This window comes from Myotis myotis, unplaced genomic scaffold (genome assembly GCF_014108235.1).
Source record: "Myotis myotis isolate mMyoMyo1 unplaced genomic scaffold, mMyoMyo1.p scaffold_m19_p_1, whole genome shotgun sequence".
Classification (NCBI taxonomy): domain Eukaryota; kingdom Metazoa; phylum Chordata; class Mammalia; order Chiroptera; family Vespertilionidae; genus Myotis; species Myotis myotis.
Window position 1 is genome coordinate 43,555,467 of NW_023416313.1, and position 26,236 is coordinate 43,581,702.

The following is a 26,236-nucleotide window of genomic DNA, read 5'->3' on the forward strand; positions in this document are numbered from 1 at the left end:
AACTTCTACACCCAAAGTAAATACATTTGATAAACAGTCAGAGCATTTTATGGCAAGTCAAAAAATGATAAAGTAATGATCTTTTTTAAAAAACAAATCTGTGTAATATCTAAAAGTGCTGTCATCCAGCTGAGTCAACTTGGCAGTTTTCCTGTGATTTGTAATTTATTATAGATGAATGTCATAATTATAGAAAGTTAGAGGTAATAGTGTCTGCAATGATTTTTTGTGAAGAAAGGGAGATAAAGCTGCCAGAAGCCAGTTCCAGCATGTCATAATTGCAAGAGTTTCATCAAAAGATTGATGGAACTTGGGATCGACAAGGGCTGAGTCTCATATGTTGTCACCTGTTGGGAATGGCTGAGGGCATTTCCCCAAACCTGAAAAACGATGATTGCTTGGCTGCTAGACAGCTCAGGGCATTTTAATCTGCAGGTTATTGCCTCCTACTGGCCAAACATCTGAACAGCTGCCATGCTGACAATGGACTCTGTATACAAAACCCTGACCCTTTGAAGTGTATATCTCTGCCTCGCCTCAGGACAATTTGTGTTAATAAAAAACTTGGGGTCCTGAGACGAGGAGATCTTAGCTCCTTTTGGCTAGGCTCCTCTGACCCCCAATGCCTTCCAAAATTATATTTCGTCACTGGACTCTTAAGTAAGGTATACACAGCCTTCTCTAGATTGCTGAAACCTTCCAGATGCCGGAACAAGAACCCCGGCAAAAGCTATTATGCAGCTGACAAAGAATTACCTGGACAACACTTCCAGATTTTTTATTTTATTTATTTATTTATTTTTAAATTTTATTTTTATTGCTGAAACTATTACAGGTGTCTGCTTTGTGTGTTTTTTCCCCCATTGACCACCTCCTCCCCATACTCGCCCCTCCCAAGCCTTTACCACGCTACTGTCTGTGTACATGGGCTATGCATGTATGCATATCAATTCCCTGATTAATCTCTACCCCCCCCCCCCAACACACACACACTATCCACCCCCACTGTTCCTCTAAAATTCGTTAGTCTGTTCATGGTTTTGACTCTGAATCTATTTTGTTCGTCAGTTTATTTTGTTTATTAGATTCTACATATGAGTAGGTCATGTGATACTTACCTTTTTCTGACTGGCTTATTTCGCTTAGCATAATACTCTCCAGGCCCATCCATACTATTGCAAATGGAAAGAGTTCCTTCATTTTCACTCCCGTGTAGTATTCCATTGTGTAAATGTACCACAGTTTTTGTTATCCACTCATCAGCTAATGGGCACTTGGGCTGTTTCCAAATCTTAACTATTGTAAATTGTGCTTCTATGAATATAGGGGTGCATATATATATTCTTTCTGATTCGTGTTTCTTGTTTCTTAGGATATATTCCTAGAAGTGGGACCATGGGTCAAACAGGAGTTCCATTTTTAATTTTTTGGGGAATCTCCATAATGTTTTACACAGTGGCTACACCAGTCTGCATTCCCAGCAGCAGTGTACTAGGGTTCCCTTTCACCAAATTCTCACCAACATGTCATTTGTTGATTTGTTGATGATAGCCATTCTGACAGGTGTGAGATGATACCTAATTGTTGTTTTAATTTGTATCTCTCAGATGATTAGTGACTTTGAGCATTTTTTCATATATTTCTTGACCTTCTCTATGTCCATTTTGGAGACGTGTCTATTTAGGTCCTTTGCCCATTTTTTAAACATGTCAATATATATTTTTAAATAATTCGTTATTTTTGAAAGTATTACATATGTCCCCCTTTTCCCCGTTAACACCCACTAGCCCACCCCCCACTTTTACCCCAGTCTCTCACCACCCCATTGTCTAGGTCCATGGGCCATTCATATATGCATATAAGGTCCTTGGTTGATTACCACCCACCCACTCACACTCTCCCCCCTTCCCTTTGAGATTCCACTCTCTGTTCCATGTTTCCATGTCTCTGGATTCACTGTACTCATCAGTTTATTTTGTTACTTAGATTCCACATATGAGTGAGATCATGTGATACTTGTCTTTCTCTGACTGACTTATTTCACTTTGCATGATATCTCCAGGTCCCTCCATGCTGTCTCAAAGGGTAAGAGATTCTTTTTTTACTGCTCCATAGTATTCAATAGTGTAAATGTGTCACATCCACTCATCTACTGATGTGCACTTGGGTTGTTTCCAGATCTTAGGTATTGTAAATTGTGCTGCTGTGAACATAAGGGTGCATATATTCTTTCTGATTGTTGTTTCGGGTTTCTTAGGATATATTCCTCAAAATGGAATCCTGGGTAAAATGGCAGTTTCATATATTTTTGAGGAAAATCCATACTGCGTTACATAATGGCTGCACCAGCCTACATTCCCACCAGCGGTGTACTAGGGTCCACTTCTCTCCACATCCTCGCTAGCACTGTTTGTTGCCCTGTGGCTGCTGGGAGCAGGTAGCTCCTCTCTGGAAAAATGACATTTTGTTTTGGATGCATCCGAACGACCAAATATAGGATTCCTGACTACTGCTTTTCCATGTCTCCCTGCACTGCTTCCCAAGCCAGCCTCTCTGTAGGCACCTCAGTCTGTGCCTCCCTCCCTGCACCAAAGCCTCAGGTGAGTAGTTGCAAATGAAAACTCATATGCTCTGGGTTTAGCAAAAAACAAATTGAGGCTTTCTCTCCAACCGGCTCCAGTCTGCCAGACTCCGCAGTGGCCAGTAGGTCTGCCACCTTTCACAGATGTATGTCACATGGGCCGCAGGTCTCGGCTCCGGTGTCGAGCCTGGGTTCTGGGCCTCTGTCTTCAGAGGGAACAGACCCTCCTGTGGCCCAGCACTCTCTCCTCTCTGGGACTGCTGCACCTGGCGCTGGGTCAGCTCCTCTCCTGACCTGGCCCTTCCTACCAGTTTCCAGGTGCTTTCTGTCCTTCTTTGATGTAAGTCTCTTCCTTAGCTGGACCTCAGTTGGTAATTCCAGGTGAATGTTCTCCAATTTAGTTGTATTTCCTGTCTGGCCCTGGGATAAGGTGCAGGATACATTGCCTATTTGGCTGCTATTTGGCTGCCACTTTCTCCTCTGAGATTTTAATTTTTAAATAAAACTTTGTGAACATGTAATTTACCCATCATTCAATTGATTAATTTAAAATGTACATTTCAATAGTTCATACTGTATTCACAGAATTGTGCTACCACCATGGTGATCATATGAAGAGCATTTTCTGCCCCAGTGAAACCTTTATCCTTTACAAGGAACTCCCTAATGTCTTCCTCCCTAAACCCTATCTGACCATTAATCTGGTTTGTGTCTCTATAGAAGTAGAGGATTTCTTGTAAACAGAACAATGTAATATGTGTCCTTTTGTGATGGGCTTCTTTTACTTAGCATAATAATTTAAAGATTCATTCATATTACAGCATGCATCCTTTTTACTGCCAGATAATATTTCATAATACAGACATACCACATTCTTTTTATTCATGCATTAGTTGATAGACATCCCCTGCCCCCAATTTTGGCCACTATGGATAATGTTTTTTTAATATTCATGTGCCAGTTATGAGTGAACAAGTTTTCCTTGGACATAAATGTGTCTGTAAATAGCTAAGTGATGTTGTGCCTTGTTTGGCAGGAAGTGGGTATATATATGTACACAGGCTATAAGAAAATTCAATAGTCCCTTTAGAGTATGGGTTCTACATTATCAAACCTACAATTGAGACCATATACCTATTATCAAAGGCTGCAAGAATAGTGATAGCAACCAGGTGAATCTTTTTAAGGAGCAGTGAGATAAAGAGAATTAGTTACTAAAACCAAAGTCTATCATAAACAGCTCAATTTTATATTAGGAAACAACTAGCTGTTGTTATATTTCTAAATTAACATACAGTTTATTTTTTGTTGTTAATCCTCACCCAAGGATATTTTTTCCATTGATATTTTTAGAGAGAGTGGAAGGGAGAGAGCAGACAAAGACAGAGACACATAGACTGGTTGCCTAGCACAAGCCCCAACTGGGGTGGGGATAGAACCTACAACTAAAGTAGGGGCCCTGGACTTGAATTGAACCCACAACCCTTCAGTCTGCAGGGTGATGCTCTAACCCAGCGGTTCTCAACCTGTGGGTCTCGATCCTTTGGGGGTCTAATGACCCTTTCACAGGGGTCGCCTAAGACCATCGGAAAACACATATTTTTGATGGTCTTAGGAACCGAGACACCACTCCACTATCAGTCTCCAGGCAGGTCCGCCCACATGCAGATACACCCACATATGAGTACCCAGCGTGCTGACATCATCACGCCAACCCCATCACAAACACCCCGTACAAATACAGGTGTATGTGACAGGGTTGGCACCATAATGTACTTATTCGGACCAGTCACACATGTGTAGAGACCAGCTACTGTGTAGAAAGCAGCTGCTGTGTTGAAAGCAGCACGTGCCAGAAGCTCCTTCATAGTCAAAGTTGAAGATGTTCCTAAGACAGCACAAGAGGAGTTCATTGAACTTACTAACAACGATGCAGCGAGAACTGATTTCTCCACAATGCCAGTTACAAAATTCTGGATCAAGTGTTTGCAGTCATATCCTGTTCTGTCTGAGACTGTGTTGCGCCTTCTTCTTCCATTTCCAACAACACATTTTTGTGAAACAGGGTTTTCCAGCTTGTTGGTTATCAAGTCTAAATACAGAGGTAGAGTTGTTGTGGAAGATGATCTTCATTGTGCTCTTGCAAAGACTGCCCTGAGAATTTCTGATTTGGTGAGAAAGAAACAATCTCAACCTTCCCACTGAGGTAGGCTTTTTACGCATACTGTCGCAAAATGTAGCAATGTAGTTTACTGTTGTTATAGTAAGACTGTTACCCATGCTACACCATGCTTCAAGACAAAATTTCATTTATTTGTAATTAGAAATAATATTGCACAATATATAATTACATATTTTTTGTGATTAATCACTATGCTTTAATTATGTTCAGTTTGTAACAATGAAAATACATCCTGCATATCAGATATTTACATTACGATTCATAACAGTAGCAAAATTACAGTTATGAAGTAGCAACAAAAATAATTTTATGGTTGGGGGTCACCACAACATGAGGAACTGTATTAAAGGGTCACTGCATTAGGAAGGTGGGGAACCACTGCTCTAACCACTGAGCACCAGCTATGGCTCCACATATACTTTAATGGGAAATGACTTAAACTAGATGAGGGCAAATGACTTGCCATATTTTTAGGTAAGAAGTGATGCTGAGGCTGGATAAACAGTAAAACCAAGGAGCAGGAGGGGACAGGAGTGGGGAGGAGGGGGAAAATGAGGGTTAAAAGAGGGGACATCTGTAATACTGTGGACAAAAGGGGCCACATGCTGACTCGACAAGCTCAGGAGAGGCCTGCATGGCAGTCTTGCAAACTCAGAGACCTAAAATAAGCACAGAGGATGGTCTGAAATTAAACTTTAAAAGCAGTTATGGTGGGCAGTTACATCCTAGGTCAGTATCTTCACTGACAAGGTCAACCTTTACCTTAACTGAGCCTATCTGTCTTTTTGTATCTATGATAACATACCCTTGAAATGTCTGGGTAACTTGTAACTTCCCTTTTTCTGGAGCCCCTGGGGCACAACCAAATATGCTGGGCTCCAAGATAGATACTACAAATTCCTTCATTATCATGTTAATCGATCCTGCACCCACCTATGTATGTGTCCATCATTTCACTTTTTATCCAATCCCAGGGGTTTTTCCCTGCTTTGCTTTATCCCTCCTCCTTAATCTATCACAAATGAGTTTCATGTAACCCACTTACATCCCTCCTTTGATTGCAATGTATAAATACAAATGTAAACCCTCCATTCTCCAGAGCATTATCTCAATTCTTTGAGGTTGTCCTTCCCGCATATGTCGACAGTTTAACTCAAATAAACTCACAAAAATTCTTTACAGGTTTCAGTGGTTTTTTTTTAATGTTAACAATACTTTGAACAACAAAGATTATATATATATATATAATAATATATATATATATATATATATATATATATATATATATATATATATATATATAATAACCCCTCCCAAAAGGAGCATTAGTGATCTCCTAAAATGAAATGAAAGGAATCATTTTACACAATTCTAACTAGTGAATAGTTTCTTTCACAAAAGATAAACCACAGAATTTTGCACCAGAATCAAGTTAAAATATTCTGAGTATTTGCACAGTAATACTGATATTGTAAATAAACTATTGAATGTTCTTGTATTTATGCCTAATGTTGGAAACTTAATTAAGCTTAATCATTTTTTAGGTATAACTTTGGAATTAAGATAATAAAATCCAATAAATACCCACATTGTTTTATTGTTATTTTTGCCCAGTTTTTTTCTCTTTGGCATGAATATTTTTAACTCTTAAATAGACAGTAATTCACTTGAAAATAAATTTTGATTTGAGAAGCCAAATTGTGAAAACTCATTTTGTCACAGGAAGAAGGGATCCTTATGTTACAACTTCATTGTGATGAATAAACTGAAGGAGGCATATCAGCTTCAGGCATGTCAGCTTCAGGCTTCTGAAACAAGTACTCCCTTTTCTTCTTCTTTCCTGGTTTAGCAAACTTCTGGTAACACAACAGACAACATTTTGTGATGACAAATGTAGCAGTTGCCACACAGGCCAGCAGGAACCCCCAATCACATCCAAAGAGTGGTACTGGACCCAGGTGAGGTCATAGGAGGCTGGCCGCAGGTGTTTAGCTCCTTTGTGGCGCATGACAAACTCGATCCAGAAGACCGCTCGATCTAGAGGTTTCATGGGCTGGTCATGATGAATTCTTGATAATCTCATTGCATTCTCTTTATATCTGAAGGAGAAACACAAAGATTACACATTGAATGCAAGTTAACTTACCTAAGCATACCATGCCCATGAAAGGTTTTTGAAAATGTCATAAAGATTCAAAATAATATCATTCATTGAATTTACTTCTTCATAGATAGTTTGGCCTTTAAATTGGAATGTTCTGATGACATGTTTTTCTAAAAGTGACGTTGGAAGTTAAGTTGGACAGTTCAGTCTTTTCTAGCGGAGTAAATGGTAGGAGCCATTGTTAGTGCTATAGATGAGATGGTGGAAATTCACTTGCAGAGTGATGCTCATGAAGTGTTTAATGGGAGTGGTGTCATTGTGAGTGAAATGTCTCCCCAGTAGTCCCTGGACCTCCACTCTTCTCTTTGACCCTCTACTTTTTAATTGCCATCAGTTGGCCAGTATGGTTTTTGAAACAGATATCAGATATGATACTTCCCTGCTCAAAATTTCCATCTGGCTTCTCGTCACATTTGAATAAAGTGATTTTAGGACTAAAGGACTCCACATCCTCATACCCCTGGCAACCTCTTCTTTCACTTGGTCTCATGCACACTTTGTTGTAGGCACACTGGCCTTCTAGCTGTTCCTTGAAGTTGTCTGACAGGTTTTATTGTTTGTTTTTAATTGCAAGTGCAATCCTTAAGCCTCCATTGCTGAGGTATCCATTTCAAAGAGGCATTTACTTTCAAGAGGACTATCTTTGTCAGCCACTTGACTAGATAAAGAGCTAGGCTGCCTCCCTCCAGTGAGGTTCCTTTGTTTTAGAGATTTATTTCACTTCAGTAACAGTGTTGCAGCTTCTGATATGCATTTGAGATTAAGGGGAAAACAAAGTAAGATTACATGAAGTTGGAGGAAGCAAAGCAGGGATTGGATTACAGGATACAGTTAATAAGATTTTGTGCTCTCGTGAGACTTAATGCCTCCCCCCCTTCTCTTTAAATATATTTTTATTGATTTCAGAGAGGATGGGAGAGGGAGAGAGATAGAAACATCAATGACAAGAGAGAATCATCTATCAGCTGCCTCCCGCATGTCCCCCACTGGGGACCAAGTTCACAACTGCAACCTGGGCATGTGCCTCACTGGGAATTGAACTGTGATTTCCTGGTTCACAGGTCGATGCTCAACCACTGAGCCACCCCAGCCAGGCAGTGCCGCTTTTGAGGGGTATTATTTCTATTATTTGAAAGGAGTATAAACCTAGATGCACAAGATCAATGGGCAGGGCTGGTGTAAAAACTTTCAGTAAATAAGTTATAGGCCTGGAGCATGTCTAATCATCATTGAAAGGGCGAGTCGTCGCGGGGCCTACGTGGGCCGGCCGCCGGGCCCCATGAGGCACAGCCTGACCACGCTGCTGGCGGCCTCGGGCACCAACTCCCCAGCCCACGGCGGGAGCCCGACGCAGGCCGCCACCTGCCTGCGGCCCCCGGACCGGACCCACGCAGCAGCAGTGGCGGTGGGGCGGGGCCCATGCCCTCGCCCGAGGAGATGGAGGAGGAGGTGATCGCCGGCGCCCCTGGGAACGAGATGGAGGACGTGGACTTCCTGTCTGGGCTGGAACTGGTCGGTCTGCTGGACCCCCGGCAACCGGACTGGCCCCTGGAGCCCGGGCTCAGCTCGCCCTGGGTCGGGGGCGGGTCTAGGACTGCGCCCTCCATCTTGCCCTGGGTCCTCCATTTTTGGGGCGGCCGCCATGTGCTCAGGAGAGTGCCTTCTTCCCGGAAGCCCAGGCCCCTGCTGGCCACGCCCAGGATTTCTTTAAACTAACCAATGACAATCAAGGGACGTGCGCGCCATAGAGATGATCACATCCTGTGTAACAAGACCCGACTCGCGCCTGGCCAATCGGCAGGGCCCACAGTCCCCTCCCCTGCCCTTACTATAAAACCCACAATCCCATCAGGCCTCGCTCTCTTTCGGCCACTGGGCTTACCGTTGTTGTATCGGTGAGTGTGGTAGGGGAGCCGAACTAGTTCGAAATGAAGGACTCTTTGCTTTTGCATCGGACTCGCTGGCTCCCTGGTGGGCTTTTTGGGAACCTTGAAATCTGGGCACAACAATCATGACCTTCCCAGTTAGGAATTTATCATCAGATCACCCTGTGAGGTACTTTCCATGGAACCCCCTTTTTGGTCCACAAGATTTATACTTTCAGAAATGTTTTTGCACTAAATTAAAATATTTTATGTAACTTCTTGAGTTCTTCATTCTTTCATTCTATGGGTTCTATCATATTTTAAAAAACGTGTCCTTATAGTGACCAATATAACTTTGGGTAACTTGTGTAGAAAATTGTTGCGGTAATTGGTTACTTGTTCAATCAGATTAAATGCAACTGTGAAATTACTGTCTGGTTAAAAATAAAAGCAGATTTAAGATTGGTAAAATCATGTTAATAATTTTAAAATTAATCTCTCAATATGGGATGAAAATTATACTCTTTATAGACAAAATAATCTATAAATACTATTAAATTGTGGTACTCATGATGGGTCATTAATGACAGTTTTCAATGCATTGAGCAAATCTGCACTAGACATGGTGTTGAAGTCCATTCTGATAGCTGCTCCCTTGGTCTTCATGCGAGCAATGTTACCAGGTTTATCCGCAAACATAGGTATGCCCACCATAGGGATCCCATGGTAGATTGTCTCATAGATGGCATTGGTTCCACCGTGAGTTATAAAGGCTTTGGTTTTTGGATGACCTAGGATTGGGTGAATTTCAGTAAATTACTAATTATAAGTCTTAGAAATAAAATGTGAATTGGGCAAGAAAAGCACTCAGGCACTGTATTCTAGATGACAGATTATTGTACATATGAAACTACATTGAAATATATTTTAGATCTCAGAGAAAGAAGAACTTTAGTTGCTGCAGAGGTAAATAGATACTGGTATGGCATTGTGACTTGAAAAATGAATACAAGATTGCTGGGTAGACAAGTTGAAAGAGAACGTTCTGAGAGGGGCAGGTGCTGGGTGGAAGGGGTCAATGGGGAAAAAAGGGACAACTGTAATACTTTCAACAATAAAGATAAATTTGAAAAAAAGAAAGAGGACATGATAAATAAAAATAGCATGTGCAGAAAAAAAGTAAAAAAGAAAAGGAGGTGGCATGTTAGAACACATTCTCTTAAAGAAATAGTGTGGCCACGTGTGGGGTATTACATGTGGGGTGTCCAGGCAGCAGGAAAGGTGAGTGTGGTGACTCTGGAATCAGAGGAAGAACAGACCCCACTTTATCACTTCATGAAAAAGATTATGGCTATTCCTTATTGAAAATGGAGTCACTGATAATAAATGAAGTGTTCTTATTTTTTAATGGCAGTGAATGAATAGCGTACAGAAGCTTAAAAAATAGAAATAAGAAGGGAGACGTAGGAGGCAGAGTGGTAGTTATTGAAAAATTCTTCATGAGAAGTAATTACACCTAAAATAAAGATATTTGATTTCAGACATAAGGGAGGAGATGGTCTATAATAACATGTTAGCTTTTATATGTTTTCCTTTTCCCCCGGGACTGGCAAACAAATACAAGGAAATTAAGGTTTTTTTTGAGTTTTTGTAAAATAAAGGTTCAATAAATTTGTTTCTTTTTGAAGTATAATCACTCTCTTTGTTGTTTTTGTTATTTTAGTGTTTGTTTTTCAGTCTCACCAAGGTCATTCTGGGGGATCCACTTATAGAGCCCAGTATTTGGCTCAAAGGTATCTGGTTTCTTGCCTTCAAATCTCCATAGAACCTGTTAAAATAAAGAAAATATTTTATTCCATGAGTTGAAGTAAAGGTATAGCATGTTCAGATTATAAAGAAATGAAGAGATAATCTAGTTAAAGCCCTTCATAGACAGATAAGAAATAAGGACAAGAGATTAAAAATGAGAACTATTATAACACTGGTATGATAGAAATACCCACATTTTATGTATTTATTTTTACATTCAATCAAGTATGAATGCAATCATGATGTCCAACACAAACAAGTATACTAATGATATTATCAATGATGAATTGAAGTATTTAAAAAATCTTAGTCCTGGCCAGCATGGCTCAGTGATTGAGCATGGACCCATGAACCAGGAGGTCACAGTTTAATTCCCAGTCAGGGCACATGCGGGGTGTTGTGGGTATGTGGAAGGCAGCTGATCAATGATTCTCTCTCATTGATGTTTCTATCTCTCTCTCTCTCTCCCTTTCTCTCTAAAATCAATAAAAATATATTTTAAAAAATTTAGTTCTAGTCATTTTAGTTCTAGTGCAAAAAAGTAGGTATTTATTACACATCCTATATAATAAAACCCTAATATGCAAATTGCCCAAGTGGTGGAACAACTGGTGGAACAACTGGTTGCTATGATGTACACTGACCACCACAGGGCAGACACTCATTGCAGGAGCTGCCCCTTGGTGGTCAGTGCACTTCCCATAGGGGGAGCGCTGCTCAGCCAGAAGCGGGGATCATGGCTGGCCACTGCAGCGGTGGTGGCAGAGCTGCTTCTGCCCCCACAGCCATGCTAAGGAGCAGCTCGCCTAGCGGTAAGGAGTGCCATGCAGGTGGGAAGTAAGGAGCGAGGGGTCCTGGATTGTGAGAAGAGTAGCCTTAACCCGGCAGTCAGACATCCCCCAAGGGCTCCCAGACCACAAGAGTGCACAGGCCAGGCTGAGGAACCCCCTCACACTGCAGGAATTTTGTGCACCGACCCTCTAGTTTATTTAAAATTTCTTTCATTTTGCAATGTAATATTAACCTGTATTTTTAAGTATTACAGAAGGGAGTTTTCTTATATCCACTTGTCTCGTAAGTTATTTGTTTACATCAAAGATTTACCTTTATTTTCACATTTTTCTCTTTTATTTGTCTATTTATTTATTTATTTATTTTTATTTTTTAAAATATATTTTATTGATTTTTTACAGAGAGGAAGGGAGAGGGATAGAGAGTTAGAAACATCAATGAGAGAGAAACAGTGACCAGCTGCCTCCTGCACGCCCCTACTGGGGATGTGCCTGCAACCAAGGTACATGCCCTTGGCCGGAATTGAACCTGGGACCCTTCAGTCCGCAGGCCGATGCTCCATCCACTGAGCCACGCAGGCCACGGCTATTTGTCTATTTAAAGTCACTAAATATTTTTATTTTTTTATTTTTTCTTTTTAATTGAATTTATTGGGTGACACTGATTAACAAAATTATACAGGTTTTAGGTGTACAATTCTATAACACATCATCTGTACACTGTATTGTGTGTTTCCCACCCAAAGTCAAGTTTCTGCCCATTACCATTTATCCACCCTATACCCTCCTCCACCTCTCCTCATCCCCTTCCCCTCTGAAATTATCACACTGTTGTCTGTGTCCATGAGATTTTCCCTTTTTTCCTTTTTTTCTCAATCCCGATACTCCCCTCTTCCCACTAGATTAAGGGATCTTCTTTGTCAGTTTGCCCTTAGAGTAAATGAGCTATTTTGTGATGGGTAACTTGTGGAAAGTCAGGATGGAAAACTGACTCTTCAAAAAGTCTATTTGTAGCATTATTTACCTAAAATGTTTTCTTAGCTTCTTTGCTACTTTGGATTATTTGTTTAGTTTTGTTTTCCCACTGATTTGCTAGCCCAACCACCTGCTCCTTTGCCATTTGATGCCTCCATTTTCCCCACATTACAGTGCATGTGCTTACTATGATATCTCATCTAAGACCTTGTTTTCTATGACCTATGATTACTGATTAATTTTAGCAGACCCACTAATAACTTTGTTCTTGGATTATTTGCTTAGTCATTCATTTGCCACATACCTACCCACCCTCCAACTCTTACCTGCTCTCCAGCTTTCTGCTTTGATTGCCTAGTTTTCTCCATGTTACCTTGCATGCCCTTTGCTATGGCATCTCTTTTAACAGCTTATTTTCTATGAGCTTTCACTTCTGATTAATTATTAGCATTATTATCTTAGAAACTTTGGTCTTTGGGTCATTTGTTTAATCTTATTCTGGACAGACCTATTCACCCTCTCACTTCACTCACCAACCAGCTGTCAACTTTGACTGTTTGTCATTTGATGCTTGGTTTTTCCTCCCCATTGCTTCGAATGCCTCAATTAAGAGCTTATTTTGTATGACCTGTAATTCCTGGTTAATATTTAGCAAATTTATTTTTGAGACTTTGGTCTTGATTTAAGCTACTTTTCCTGTATCTTATTCTATTTATTATCTATCTATCTATCTATCTATCTATCTATCTATCTATCTATCTATCATCTATCTGTATTTTTCTATATAATCTCTACATAACAATCTTTATAATATATATATATGAATGTATAAAGATTAATGCTTTTTTAATTCCAATACTTATTTCCCCTATAATCTTGTTTTTTTAATTCTTTATTATTTAAAGTATTACATATATCTCCTTTTTCCTCCATTGGCCTCTCCCTGGTCACCCCCCAACCTCACAAGCCCTCAACCCCCTAGTGTCTGTGTCCATTGGTTATGCTTATATAACCATATATAAGCATAACCTTATATAACTTGCATGCATACAAGTCCTTTGGTTGATCTCTTACACCCGTCCTCGTTGCCTTCCCTTTGAAGTTAGATGGCCTGTTTGGTGCTTCCCTGTCTCTGGATCTATTTTTGTTCATCAGTTTATGTTTTTTATTATATTCCACAAATGAGTGAGATCATGTGATATTTATTTTTCTCTGACTGGCTTATTTCGCTTAGCATAATGCTCTTCAGTTCCATCCATGATGTTGCAAATGGTAAGAGTTCTTTCTTTTTTACAGCAGTGTAGTATTCCATTATGTAAATGTACAACAGATTTTCAATCCACTCATCTGCTGATGAGCACTTAGGTTGTTTCCAAATCTTAGCTATTACAAATTGTGCTGCTGTGAACATAAGGGTGCATATGTCCTTTCTGATTGGTGTTTCTGATTTCTTGGGATATATTCCTAGAAGTGGGATCACTGGGCCAAATGGGAGCTCCATTTTTAATTTTTTGAGGAAACTCCATACTGTTCTTCACAGTGGCTGCACAAGGGGTTCCTTTTTCTCCACATCCTCACCAGCATTTGTTGTTTGTCCATTTGTTGATGATAGGCCTTCTGACAGGTGTGAAATGGCATCTCATTGTCGTTTTGATTTGCATCTCTTAAATGATTAGTGACTTTGAGCATGTTTTCAAATGTTTCTTGGTCTTCTGTATGTCCACTTTCAAAAGGTGTCTATTTAGTAGTAAGTCCTTTGCCCATTTTTTTTTTATTGTTTATCTTCCTTTTGTTAAGATGTATGAATTTCCAACAAATTTTGGAGATTAGGCCCTGGTAGGATATAACATTGGCAAATATGATCTCACATGCAGTGAGCTTTCTTGTTGTTTTGTTGATCGTTTCTTTTGCTGTGCAGAAGCTTTTTATTTTGATGTAGTCCCATTTGTTTATTTTTTCCTTAGTTTCAATTGCCCTAGGAGCTGTATTGGTAAAGATATTGCTAGGACAAAATTCTGCTATTTTGCTGCCTTTGGATGCTGTAAGTTTTTTATGGTTTCCCATCTTATGTTTAAGTCCTTAATGTATTTTGAGTTTATTTTTGTGTATGGTGTAAGTTGGTGGTCTGGTTTCATTTTTTTTTTATTTTTATTTTTTGCATGGATCTGTCCAGTTTTCCCAACACTGTGTGTTGTATACTCGGCTTTCTCTGTCAAATACTAACTGAGCATAATGACTTGGGTCAATTTCTGGGTTCTCTGTTCTGTGCCATTGGTCTATATGTCTGTTTTTGTGCCAGTACCAGGTAGTTTTGAGAACAGTGGCTTGGCAATATGGCTTGATGGCTGGTATTTTGATCCCTCCAACTTTGTTCTTCTTTCTCAGGATTGTTGTGGCTATACGGGGTATTTTTATTTTATTTATTTATTTATTTATTTATTTATTTATTTATTGTTCCATATGAATTTTTGGGGTGTTTTTTTTTTCTAGGTCTGTGAGTAAACTTGGTATTTTAATAGGGATTGCATTAAATCTATAGATTGCTTTGGGTAGTATGGACATTTTAATGATATTGATTCTATCAATCCATGAACACGGCATATTCTTCCATTTGTTTATGTCTTCCTCTCTCTTTTTTCAATGTGCTGTAGTGTTCCGAGTACAGGTCTTTTACCTCCTTAGTTAAGTTTATTCCTAGATTTACTTTATATTTTTTGTCGCAATGGTAAATGGGATTGTTTTGTTTTGTTTTTGTTTCTCTTTCTGTGAGTTCATTATTGGTGTATAAAAAAGCCATAGCCTTCTGGGTGTTAATTTAGTATCCTGCTATGTTGCCGAAGTCATTTATTAAATCTAGTACTTTTTTAATGGAGTCTTTAGGGTTTTTTATGTACAATATCATGTCGCCGCAAATAATGACAGTTTTATTTTTTATTTTCCAATTTAGATGCCTTATATTTCTTTTTCTTGTTTGATCACTATGGCTAGCACTTCCAGTAGATGTCAAACAGAAGTGGTGAGAGTGGGCATCCCTGTCTTGTTCCTGTCCTTAGGGGAAATGGTTTTATTTTTTGCCCATTGAGTATGATGTTGGCTATAGGTATTTCATATAAGGTTTTTCCCACTTTGCTGAGAGATTTTATCAAGAAAGGGTGTTGGATTTTGTCAAATGCTTTTTTTTCCATGTATTGATATGATTATGTGATTTTTGTCTCTCAATTTGTTTATGTGATATATCATGCTTATTGATTTGTGGATATTGTACCATCCTTGCAACCCTGGAATAAATCCCACTTGGTCATGGTGTTTGATCTTTCTAATGTAATGCTGGATCTGATTTGCTAGGATTTTGTTGAGGATTTTAGCATCTATATTCATCAGAGATATTGGCCTGTAATTCACTTTCTTTATAGTGTCTTTATTTGGTTTTGGGATTAGGGTAATGCTGGCTTCTTGGAAGGTATTTGGAAGCGTTCCTTCCTCTTGAATTCTGTGGAATAGTCTGAGGATAGGTTTTATTTCGTTTTTGAATGTTTGTTAAAACTCCCCTATGAAGCCAGGGCTTTTGTTTGCTGGAAGATTTTTGATCACTGCTTCAAAAGTTATCCTTCATAGTTATTAGCCTAGTCAGAATTTTTTATTCTTCCTGAATGAGTTTTAGAAGGTGGTATTTTTCTAGGAATGTGTCCATTTCTTCTAGGTTGACAACTTTGTTGGAATTGAGTTGTTCATAGTATCTTTTTACAATCTTTTGTATTTCTGTGGGGTCTATTGTTATTTCACCTCTTTTGTTTCTGATTTTGTTTATATGAGTTCTCCCTCTCTCTGCTTCTTGATGTATCTGGCTATAGGTTCATCAATCCACTTGATGTCTTTTTATTGGAGTATTTAGTCCATTTACATTTAAGCTTGTAATTTATAGGTACTTGTTTGTAGCCATTTCTATTCTTTATGCCGATGTTCCTTCTTTCCTTTCTATTTCTTCTTTTTACAATAGTCCCTTTAGCATTTCTTGCATTGCTGGCTTGGTAGTCATAAACTCCCTTAGCCTTTTTTTTTTTTCTATGAAGCTCCTGATTTCCCCTTTAATTTTTTATGATGGTCTTGCTGAAGAGAGTATTCTTGGATTCAGTCCCCTGCTTTCCATCACTTTGTATACTTCATTCCATTCCTTCTGGACTGATGTGGTTTGTTGAGAAATCATTTGATAATCTAATGGGAGCTCCTTTGTAGGTAACTACCTGTCTCTCTCTTCAGCCTTTAAGATTTTTCTCTTTGTAGATAATGTTGCCATTATAATTACCACGTGTCTTGGTGTGGGCCTTTTTAGGTTCATGCTGTTTGGGACTCTCTGTGCTTGTGTGAGTTTTTTCTTCTCCAAATTAGGGAAGTTTTCTGCCATTATTTCTTCAGATAGGTTTTCTAATCCTTGCTCCTTTTCTTGTCCTTCTGACACCCCTGTTATATATATATTTTACTTCATTTCATGTTGTCCCAAAGCTACCTTAGTCTCTCCTTCATCTTTCTTATTTTTTTCTCCAATAGCTGTTCAGATTGGGTGTGTTTCTGTGCCTGATCTTCCAACTCACTAATTCGGTCCTCTGCTTCTTCTAGGCCAGTGGTCGGCAAACTGCTGCTCGTGAGCCACATGCGGCTCTTTGGCCCCTTGAGTGTGGTTCTTCCACAAAATACTGACTTCTGCACACGGGCCATGAAGTTTCAATTGCACTATACATGCGTGCCCACACGTGGTATTTTGTGGAAGAGCCACACTCAAGGGGCCAAAGAGCCACTTGTGGCTCGTGAACCGCAGTTTGCCAACCACTGTTCTAGGCTATTGTTGAAACCTTCCATCATGTTTTTTATTGTAGCTATATGATTTTTTATTTCCTCTTGATTCTTACATAAGTTGTTGAATTTCTCATCCATCCAGTTTATGAACTGTAAGACCCTTACACTCAATTGCTTTTCTGACAACATGCCTAAGTTTCATTTAGCTCCTTTTCTGGCTATTCCCCTTTTCTTTCCTTGGGGGATTGTTTCTTTGTCTCCTCATTTTTGCTATCTCTTTCTGGCCATGGCCACACTGCTTTGGATTTCAGAGGTTGAAGACCCTATTAGGACAATGGTCTGGAAATTTTTAGCTCTGAGGCTGAGTCTGTCTTGAGTTTCATGCCTTTATTGTCTCTGCTCTGAGTCGTATTCACTTCTCCCACAGACCTGGACTATCAGTTGTCTGCTTCAGGGTGGTGGGTGCACATGCACAGTTCCTCTGATGTGCAACTCCCTGTGAGAACCCAGAACCTTCTGGAATGTAGTTCACTGTGCAGCCCAGCACCTGTGGCAGGGTGGCACCGTAGGTCCCTCTGGCAGAGCATTTGCAGAGCAGTCCTGTGGCCCCTGCCTGGGCACATCAGCTTGCTCAGGGTCGCCTTTGCAGTGCTTTCATATGGCACAGAGTGAGGGGTGTATTGGATTTCTCAAGGTAGCCCTTGTAGGACTGTCCCAGGGCTGGGGGAGAAGCAGGTGCAGGTTGCTCTGAGTCACACAGTCCCTCCTTTCTTATAGCCCAGAGTGAGATGCTTGCTATGCTACTCCATTTCACCTCTCCTTAGTGTGGAGTGGGGGCATGTTGCCCTGGGCCATTATGCCCAGCCAAGCTGACAGCTAACTATATCCTAATAAATGAGCCCAGGCAAATCCCAAAGTAGAAACATTTACTGAGCTCAGCCCAAATTGCTGAATAAAATACATTGATGAATAAAATACAACAAGATGTATGGAAACATGAACCAGACTGATGAATACAACAGGGAAGGGAGGAATGGGGCAATGGGAAGAGTTTAACCAAAGGATTTATGTATATTTGTGCACGGGTAGGGTTCCTATCCCTGGCCAGCACTCAGGGTTGATTGGGGCCTTCTGATTGCTGGCCAGGGTCTGCCTTTGTTCCACGCCACCGCCTGGTGGTCAGCCCACATCATAGCGTGCGATGAATTCCAGGTTGGTTGAACTCCCAAGGGGACAATTTACATATTAGCCTTTTATATAGGATATGCATTGTCCATGAACACAGAAATTGGGATGGTGAAGGCCTAGGCATGAGGGAACTGGGCAGTTGGGAGCATAGAAGGAACAAAGGAGACAACATTTGTAATACACTCAACAATAAAGTAAAAGAAAGAATGGTTGACACCCTGTTCTATTAAAAATGGTATAAGACTGAGTGTAATCATCACTAATTATAAAAAATGTTTAGAGTGGATACAGATGGATTAAATAGAATATATTTGTTAATAACCATATTTTAATTCATTACTGATATCAGATATGTAGGTTATCTTGCTCTTAGGATAAACATTATACTGTCTTCACCAAGAATACCTATAACTTGCTCTAATATGGAAACTCAATGTACTGTATTTATGTAATATCCAAATATGACAAAAATTCCTAACAAGTATCAAATTGTCTTATGAGACATGGTTTGATGTCTATAAAGACAGAGTAACCATGGCAGGAGATTTTTTGTTCCCATTTCCACTTAGTTTTTGATAACCATTTGATTACTGTTACTGGTAGAGTTTTAAATGGAAGACAGATATTTTAAAATGTATTCCTTTCATTCACTTAGATTTCTAAATTACTTTTGATAACAAGTTTTTAAAAAAAGCAAAATATCTTACCTAATGCCTCACTGTAAACCTGAACCCAAAAATGAATGTCATAATCCCCGATCCGTAAGTCAAAGAAAACGGAGAGCATTGTATTTTTTACTCTTTCCAGAAAGGTCATTCGGTCAGTAAGTCCCACCATCTGAACAGGAACATAGGAAGGTGGAGCGGGAAGTTTCCCACAGTGTTTCTCCTTCATGCCTCCCATAGACACCCTTAATGTGAGCACAAAAGGGACTGCAAGCAATTCAGCCACCAGCTCTCCACAAGGCATCCATCACAGGGTCTATAAGCATTACATCGTAGTTGGTTTCCCGGAGTTTCTTCATGAGTGTCTGATTGTAGACTGCACTCTCATAGGCTTTTTACAGTTTCAGTTACTTCAATAGAAACATCATTCAATCATATTGTTGATCGCCAGGGTGTTTAGTTTGGCAAGTCATTCAAAATCACATCCAGAAATTTGTCTTGTCCTCTCTCCATTAATTCTTTCGGATATTCTGAATGTAATACCTCTAAGTTCAAGGGGGAAGGTTTCCTGTAGTCAATGAGCTTAGTATGTGGAAAAGTCAACAACGGTTACCTCATGTCCATTCTTTGTGAGTTCCTCTAGAATGGTCTTTATATTAAGCCAATGGCTCATGTCAACGGGCCATACCAGAACCTTTCCACAGAACCCACAGCCAGCACTACAGAGCTGCAGCAGCAGAACCGCCAAAGCCCACTTCTTGGATAACATGACAGCAGCTCCGTCACACACTGCTCTGCAGAGGTTTTAGGGTGTTTCTGCCTAGTGCAGAGACCAAATGTACTGTAAACACATAATAAATTAAAAATTAACTTTAAAGGAAAACGTTTTTGCATTATATGCAAGGTTAATGTTTATTGGGAGAATAAAACAGAAATAAAAAAGATATCTGGGAAAAAAATTTCAAATTCAAGATTTGAAATAAGGAAAATAACAAATAGGAACCGCCTAAAGTTAATATTTCTCTCTCTCTCTCTCTCTCTCTCTCTCTCTCTCTCTCTCTCTCTCTCTCTCACACACACACACACACACATAAACACACACACCAACATCCATTCCACTCTGAGTTTGAAGGTGGCAAGTGGTTTAGGTTAAAACATATTCCACATCATTTTCCCTATGTGAAATAGCAAATAATTTGCTTGGATAAGAGTCTTATGACTAGTACAGGGTGTTCAGAATTCCAGAGAAAAAACATAATCCTTTATGGAATAATTGGAAACAACTGTAGTAAAACAGATCACATTTGAGGTGAGATGAAAGCCTTGATAGGATCTAGGCAGAGTGTGGCCAATGAGTAGAGGAATGAGAAAAGTTCATGTGTATTTGGAAAACATTCCAGTGGGTATGGATCACAGAGAAAGTTGTGGGAAGTAGGTTCTAGAAGAAAGTTAGATTGAAATAGGAGACAATAGGTAGTGTAAAATAGTTTCAATTTTAATTTATAGGCAAAAGTTATTTACTCAAATTTTAAAGAAGGGAAATCACAAGGTCAAATTTTCCCTTTAGTAAATAATTCTGGCAGCTAAACATAGAATACATAAAATACATACAAAAGCAAGAGTTTAAAGGACAGAAAACTGATTAAAAATGTGTATTGATAAATTAAACATGAGACTATTATAGCCTGAAACATGGATTAAAAATAGTAAATATGAGATATATATATAAAAGCCCAAGTGACCAAATGACCAGTCAACTGGTCTCTGTGATGTGCATTGACCACCAGTGGGCAGACGCTCAATGCACAGGATTGGGTTCCCTCCTGTCTCAATTGGACCTGTGGGGATCAGGCCAAAAACGGCTATCTGATATCCCCCAAGGGGTTCCGGATTGCGAGAGGGCATAGACAGGCTGAGGGACCCCACTGGTGCACAAATCTGTGCACTGGGCCTCTGGTCCAATAAAATAAAAGCCTAATATGCTAAGTGTCTGCTCGTCTGGTCATCTGTTCAGCCAATCAAAGTGTAATATGCTAATGATATGGTAAGGCTGCTCAACCGCTGGCTATGGCATGCACTGACCACCAGGGGGCAGACAGTTGACCGGTCATCCATCGCTATGACATGCAATGCTCCAACTGGTAGGTTAGCTTGCTGTTGGGATCTGGCCCATTCAGACTGAGCAAAATAGGCCAGACATGCCCTGGAGCCTTCTCGTGGACCCTCCCCAGCTGGCCAACCTCCTGTGTCCCTCCCCGGCCCCGATGGTGCACTGGTGCTTTCCCTAAACCTTGCCTGCACCCTCTCACAATCAACCAAAGGACTTGTATGCATGAATATAAGCATAACCAATGGACACAGACACTAGGAGGGGTGAGGGCATGTTCTGAGGGTTGGGGTGGCCAGCAAGAGGTCAATGCGGGAAAAAGGAGACATATGTAATACTTTAAACAATAAAGAATTTTAAAACAGAAAATTTTCTTATGACCCCCTGTACCATATATGCTTGCACGATATTTATGTTAATAAAATTAAAGAAAAAAATTATTTAGAAAAAGTGATTGTCTTAGCCCTGGCCAGTGTGGCTCAGTTGGTTGAGGGTCGTACTGTGCTCTGAAAGGTTGCTATTAGATTCCCTGTCAGGACACATGTCCAGGTTGAGGGTTTGGTCCCTGCACAAGAGGCAACTGATCAATGTTTCTCTCTCATATCAATATTTTTCTCTCTCCCTGCCCCATCCTCTCTCTTTGAAATTAATAAAAACATATTTTAAAAATAAACATGAATAAATAAAAATTAAAAAAATACAAATAAAGTGATTGGCTTGAAAACACAGTATATGCACACACATTATTTATTTAGACTTTTATCTCTAATATCACATCAGTACATTCTGAATCATAAACATTTATTTAAGCACTAAAGAATTAAGTATGCATTTGTTTATTCTGTAAAGCTTCAAAATTAACGAATGTAAATGTAAACAGTGATTTCAACTCCTTAGTCAATCAACACTACCATACACACAGAAATGCCTTTCCCTAGAATATTCAGTCTAGATTCTACAATTTAGCAAGCTTTTCCCTTATTTCTAGATTTTACAAGTAAATTGTGAGATCTTTGAGAATATGGCCACTATTGCATTTGGTTCATGTTCGGAGCTTAACAATATTTGTATGTGAAATAAAAATATTTGCCAAAAACAGCTGGAAAGCTTTCATAAAGTATGGAAATAGATGTGCTCACTCTTAATTTTGTCTGTAATGGAGAAATATAGTTTACAAAAAATATAGACTTTTAACTTGATTATCTACCTTTCAACAAGATTTTAGGCCTTTAAAACAGACGATTTGTAAGCACTTGGTGAAGCAATATAATCATTAAAAACTTCGAGTTATAGATTCCTATCTGAGACAGATTCATATTTTTCCATTGTCAAAGACTCCTTCAGGTAGTATAGCAAAAGATTTTAATTTTTAAATAAGAAAACTGAGGAGAAACAAATGGAAACAATTTCCTCAATGGTCTATAGACATTGTGCTAAAAATATGTAACTCCTCAATTTACATTTGTGCTTTGATGAAAATATTTAGTGAAATTTCTAATGCATTTATTGAAGAAAAAAATTATAGTAAAATTGATATGTAGGATAAATGGACAGAACCACTGCCCAGAGGATTTTTAGGGCAATTAAACTACTCTTTACAATACTATAATGGTGGATACATGACATTATAAATTTGTCCAAAAATCACAGAATATACAATGCCAAGAGTGAACCATATTATAAACTATGGACTTTACATCATAATAATAATTCAGTATATTTTCATCAATTGTAACAAATCAACTTCTCTGCTGGGCAATGTTGACAATAAGGAGGCAGGGCATATATGGGAAATCTCTACTTAATTTTGCTGTGGACCTAACACTCTTCTGAAAAATGAAGCCTATTACAAAAAAACAAAACAAAGAAAAATGGCTATGTGATTGCTGAAGAAACTCTTCAGTGCTTCAATTTGGGGTCTCTAACTTCCTGGAGTATCCCATACTAGTGTACCCTAGGGTTGAAACTAACTGTATAATTTAAGCATTTCTGTAATATAAGGTATCCCACAAATATAGACAAACTTTGAATCATTATTAACTCCAACGGGATAAATCTGAAAAGAAAGAAACATCAACTGAGCTATCAGAAAAAAGTTTGTATACATTTTTTGGGGGGAACACTCTCCCTGTGTTTGTGAGATTAAAAGATCATTATATATTATTAGAGGCCCGACGCACGAAATTCATGGAAGAGCTTGGCCCTCACAGCTGCGGCAGGTTGACTCAGCCAACACGGACCCAGCTTCGTCTGGAGGGTCATCTGGAAGGTCGTCCAGCTGTCTGGTCTAATTAGCATATTATGTTTTTATTCTTATAGTTTATTTAATCATTGCACTTACAAAAGACAAATTCCTCTCAATATTTATACCAACTCATCTTCCAAAGCACTAGGAAAGTTAGGACTTCATGCTACCAAGGAAAAACATAGCTTACCTAGTACTTCGTTCAGAAATTGATCCCACTTCTTCTGATTATATGTTTGCAGGCAGAAGTCAAAATAGAGCACATAGACCATATTTTTTACCCTCTCTATGAATGTCATCTGATCACTTAATTCTGAAAAGACAACAGGTACATAGGATGGAGGGAATGGCAGTCCTCCACTGTACTTTTCAATTTTATAGCCAGGAGAGAAGCGGAGACTGTAAACAAAAGGTATTTTAAGTAGCTCAGCAGCAGCTGACCACATGCTCCAAAGGCATCTGCAAGAACGACATCAAACCTTGACTCCTGTAGTTTTGTCATAAGTTTCTTATTAAAAACAGCATCTTTACAGAGCTTTTCAACAAAGTCAGAACCTTCCCAAAACATTTCTTGCATTAGTGAAAAATGTGTCCAAAACGTAACTTTTGGCAGATCTTATGTCCATTTATTGATCAGCCGCATGAAAAAAGAAACCATATCATCTTTTGTTAAAGATGTAGGAAAAACCTCAAATTGAATAGCAGATGGTTTATTGGGATCAACAAGAATTGAAGCTGAAGATGTCAGAATAGTCACTTCATGACCTCTCTGGACAAGTGCATCCAGGATGGTCTTCATGTTGATCCAGTGGCTGTATTCTGTGGGCCACACCAGCACCTTTCCACAACTCCCAGGGCTGAAGTGACCACTTATCTGTAGTAACAGCAGAACTGAAATCCACTTCATTGGCATCCTGGTGGCACACATGCTTCTTTTCTCTTTTTTTAAAAAAATTAATTTTATTGTTTAAAGTATTACAAATAGTAGTGCGTATGTCTCTTCCTCCCTCTCCCCCCCCATTGACCCCCTCCTGGCCTCCCCTACAGCCCGGCACATGCCCTCACCCCCACCCCCAGTGTCTTGCGTCCATTGGTTATGTCTATATGCATGCATACAAGTTGATCTCTAACCCCCTCCCCTCCCTCCCCTGCCTTCCTGCTGTAGTGTGACAGTCTGTTTGATGCTACTTTGCCTCTGTATCTATTTTTGTTCATCAGTTTATAATGTTTTTTATATTCCACAAATGAGTAAGATCATGTAGTATTTATCTTTCACTGACTGACTTATTTCACTTAGCATAATGCTCTCTAGTTCCATCCATGCTGTTGAAAATGTTAAGAATTCCTTCTTTTTTTACAGCAGCATAGTATTCCATTGTGTAGATGTACCACAGCTTTCTAATCCACTCATCTTCTGATGGGCATTTAGACTGTTTCCAAATCTTAGCTATGGTAAGTTGTGCTGCTATGATCATAGGGATTCATATATCCTTTCTCATTGGTGTTTCTGGGTTAAATGGCAGTTCCATTTCTAATTTTTTTGAGGAAACACCATACTGTTTTCCACAGCATTCCTTTTTCTCCACATCCTCTCTAACGCTTGTCGTTTGTTGATTTGTTGATGATAGTCATTCTGGCAGGTGTGAGATGATACCTCATTGTTGTTTTGATTTGCATCTCTCAGATGATTAGTGACTTTGAGCATGTTTTCATATGTCTCTTGGCTTTCTGTATGTCCTTTTCTTTTCAAATGGCTGATCCCTTTTACCATGGCTCATGCTTATGTCCAAAGAGAAATCAGTCAGATGTTAAAATATAAATCCTCCACCTGGAAGTAAAAACAGCCATAGCATTTGGAGCACAAATGGAAAAAGCAAAAGGTAGATGAATAAGTAGGCAATGATGGTGACACAAAGACATGTCATACTGTTCTTGCCATAGTTATTAGATTCCACATGAAGATACACACACAATATTTATTGATTGATAGATAGATTGATTGAAACTAGCTCATGTTTAATTGTGACATTTTAAAATTGGACAAGTGCCCAGCTGGTTTGGCTCTGTGGATAGAGCATTAGCCTGTGGACTAAAGGGTGTTAGGTTTGCTTCTGGTCAAAGGCACATGCCCGAGTTATAGGCTCGATCCCCAGTAAGGGGTGTTTAGGAGGCTGCCGATCAATGTCGTTTCTACCTCTCTCTTTCCCTTCCTCTCTGAAATAAAAAAAAATTGTTTCAAAAAATAAAATTAGACAAGTGTTTTGACATCTGCCTCTTCCCCCATTTTTAGTTTGTTTAAAGTTTCAAGAAAACAGTAACCAATCACAGGTTTATGGATTTATAAAATTACCCCTTTGGTTTCTATTTGCAGCACCCAATATTCCTTTACAACCCCAGACAGATTCGATGGTGGCCAACAGTAAGTTGTAGACCAATAAGTTTCAGCTGAGAATTCTGTATTGCAGTAGCACTCATCGCAAATTGGTACCTCTTATAGTTGGGCAACTTCGAATGTACCAGTTGAAAAAGCCTTTTCCCTTCAAGGGGAAGAAAAATCACTCCACAAAACCCTGCAGATAGGGCCATGTGGTCTTTCTTCCTGTTCCATGTCTTCAGAATTTATTTTGTGTTATTTTTTTGCAGTGGAGCAAGAGACCAAAACCTAACCCGAGTGACAAGAAACAAGATAGTAATGGCTATAAAGGCAGTGACCAGGAAAAACTGAGGTGCTTCTTTACCTCCCACATCCAATATATGTGCCTCACAGAAAACAACAAAAATAACAGGTCCACAAATTACAACACTTAGAATTGCAGCATCCATTCATCCAAGAGTGGTGGAAGGCAGGAAAGTGAGGTGGGATGGAAAATGGC

The 26,236-nt window shown here is 39.3% G+C and overlaps 2 pseudogenes; both read right to left on the reverse strand.

The window, feature by feature from the left end:
- Positions 1 to 6,511: 6,511 nt before the first annotated feature.
- LOC118660960 lies at positions 6,512 to 19,797 on the reverse strand (annotated as a pseudogene).
- A 3,568-nt stretch (positions 19,798 to 23,365) lies between these two features.
- On the reverse strand, positions 23,366 to 24,276 carry LOC118669483 (annotated as a pseudogene).
- Positions 24,277 to 26,236: the final 1,960 nt, after the last annotated feature.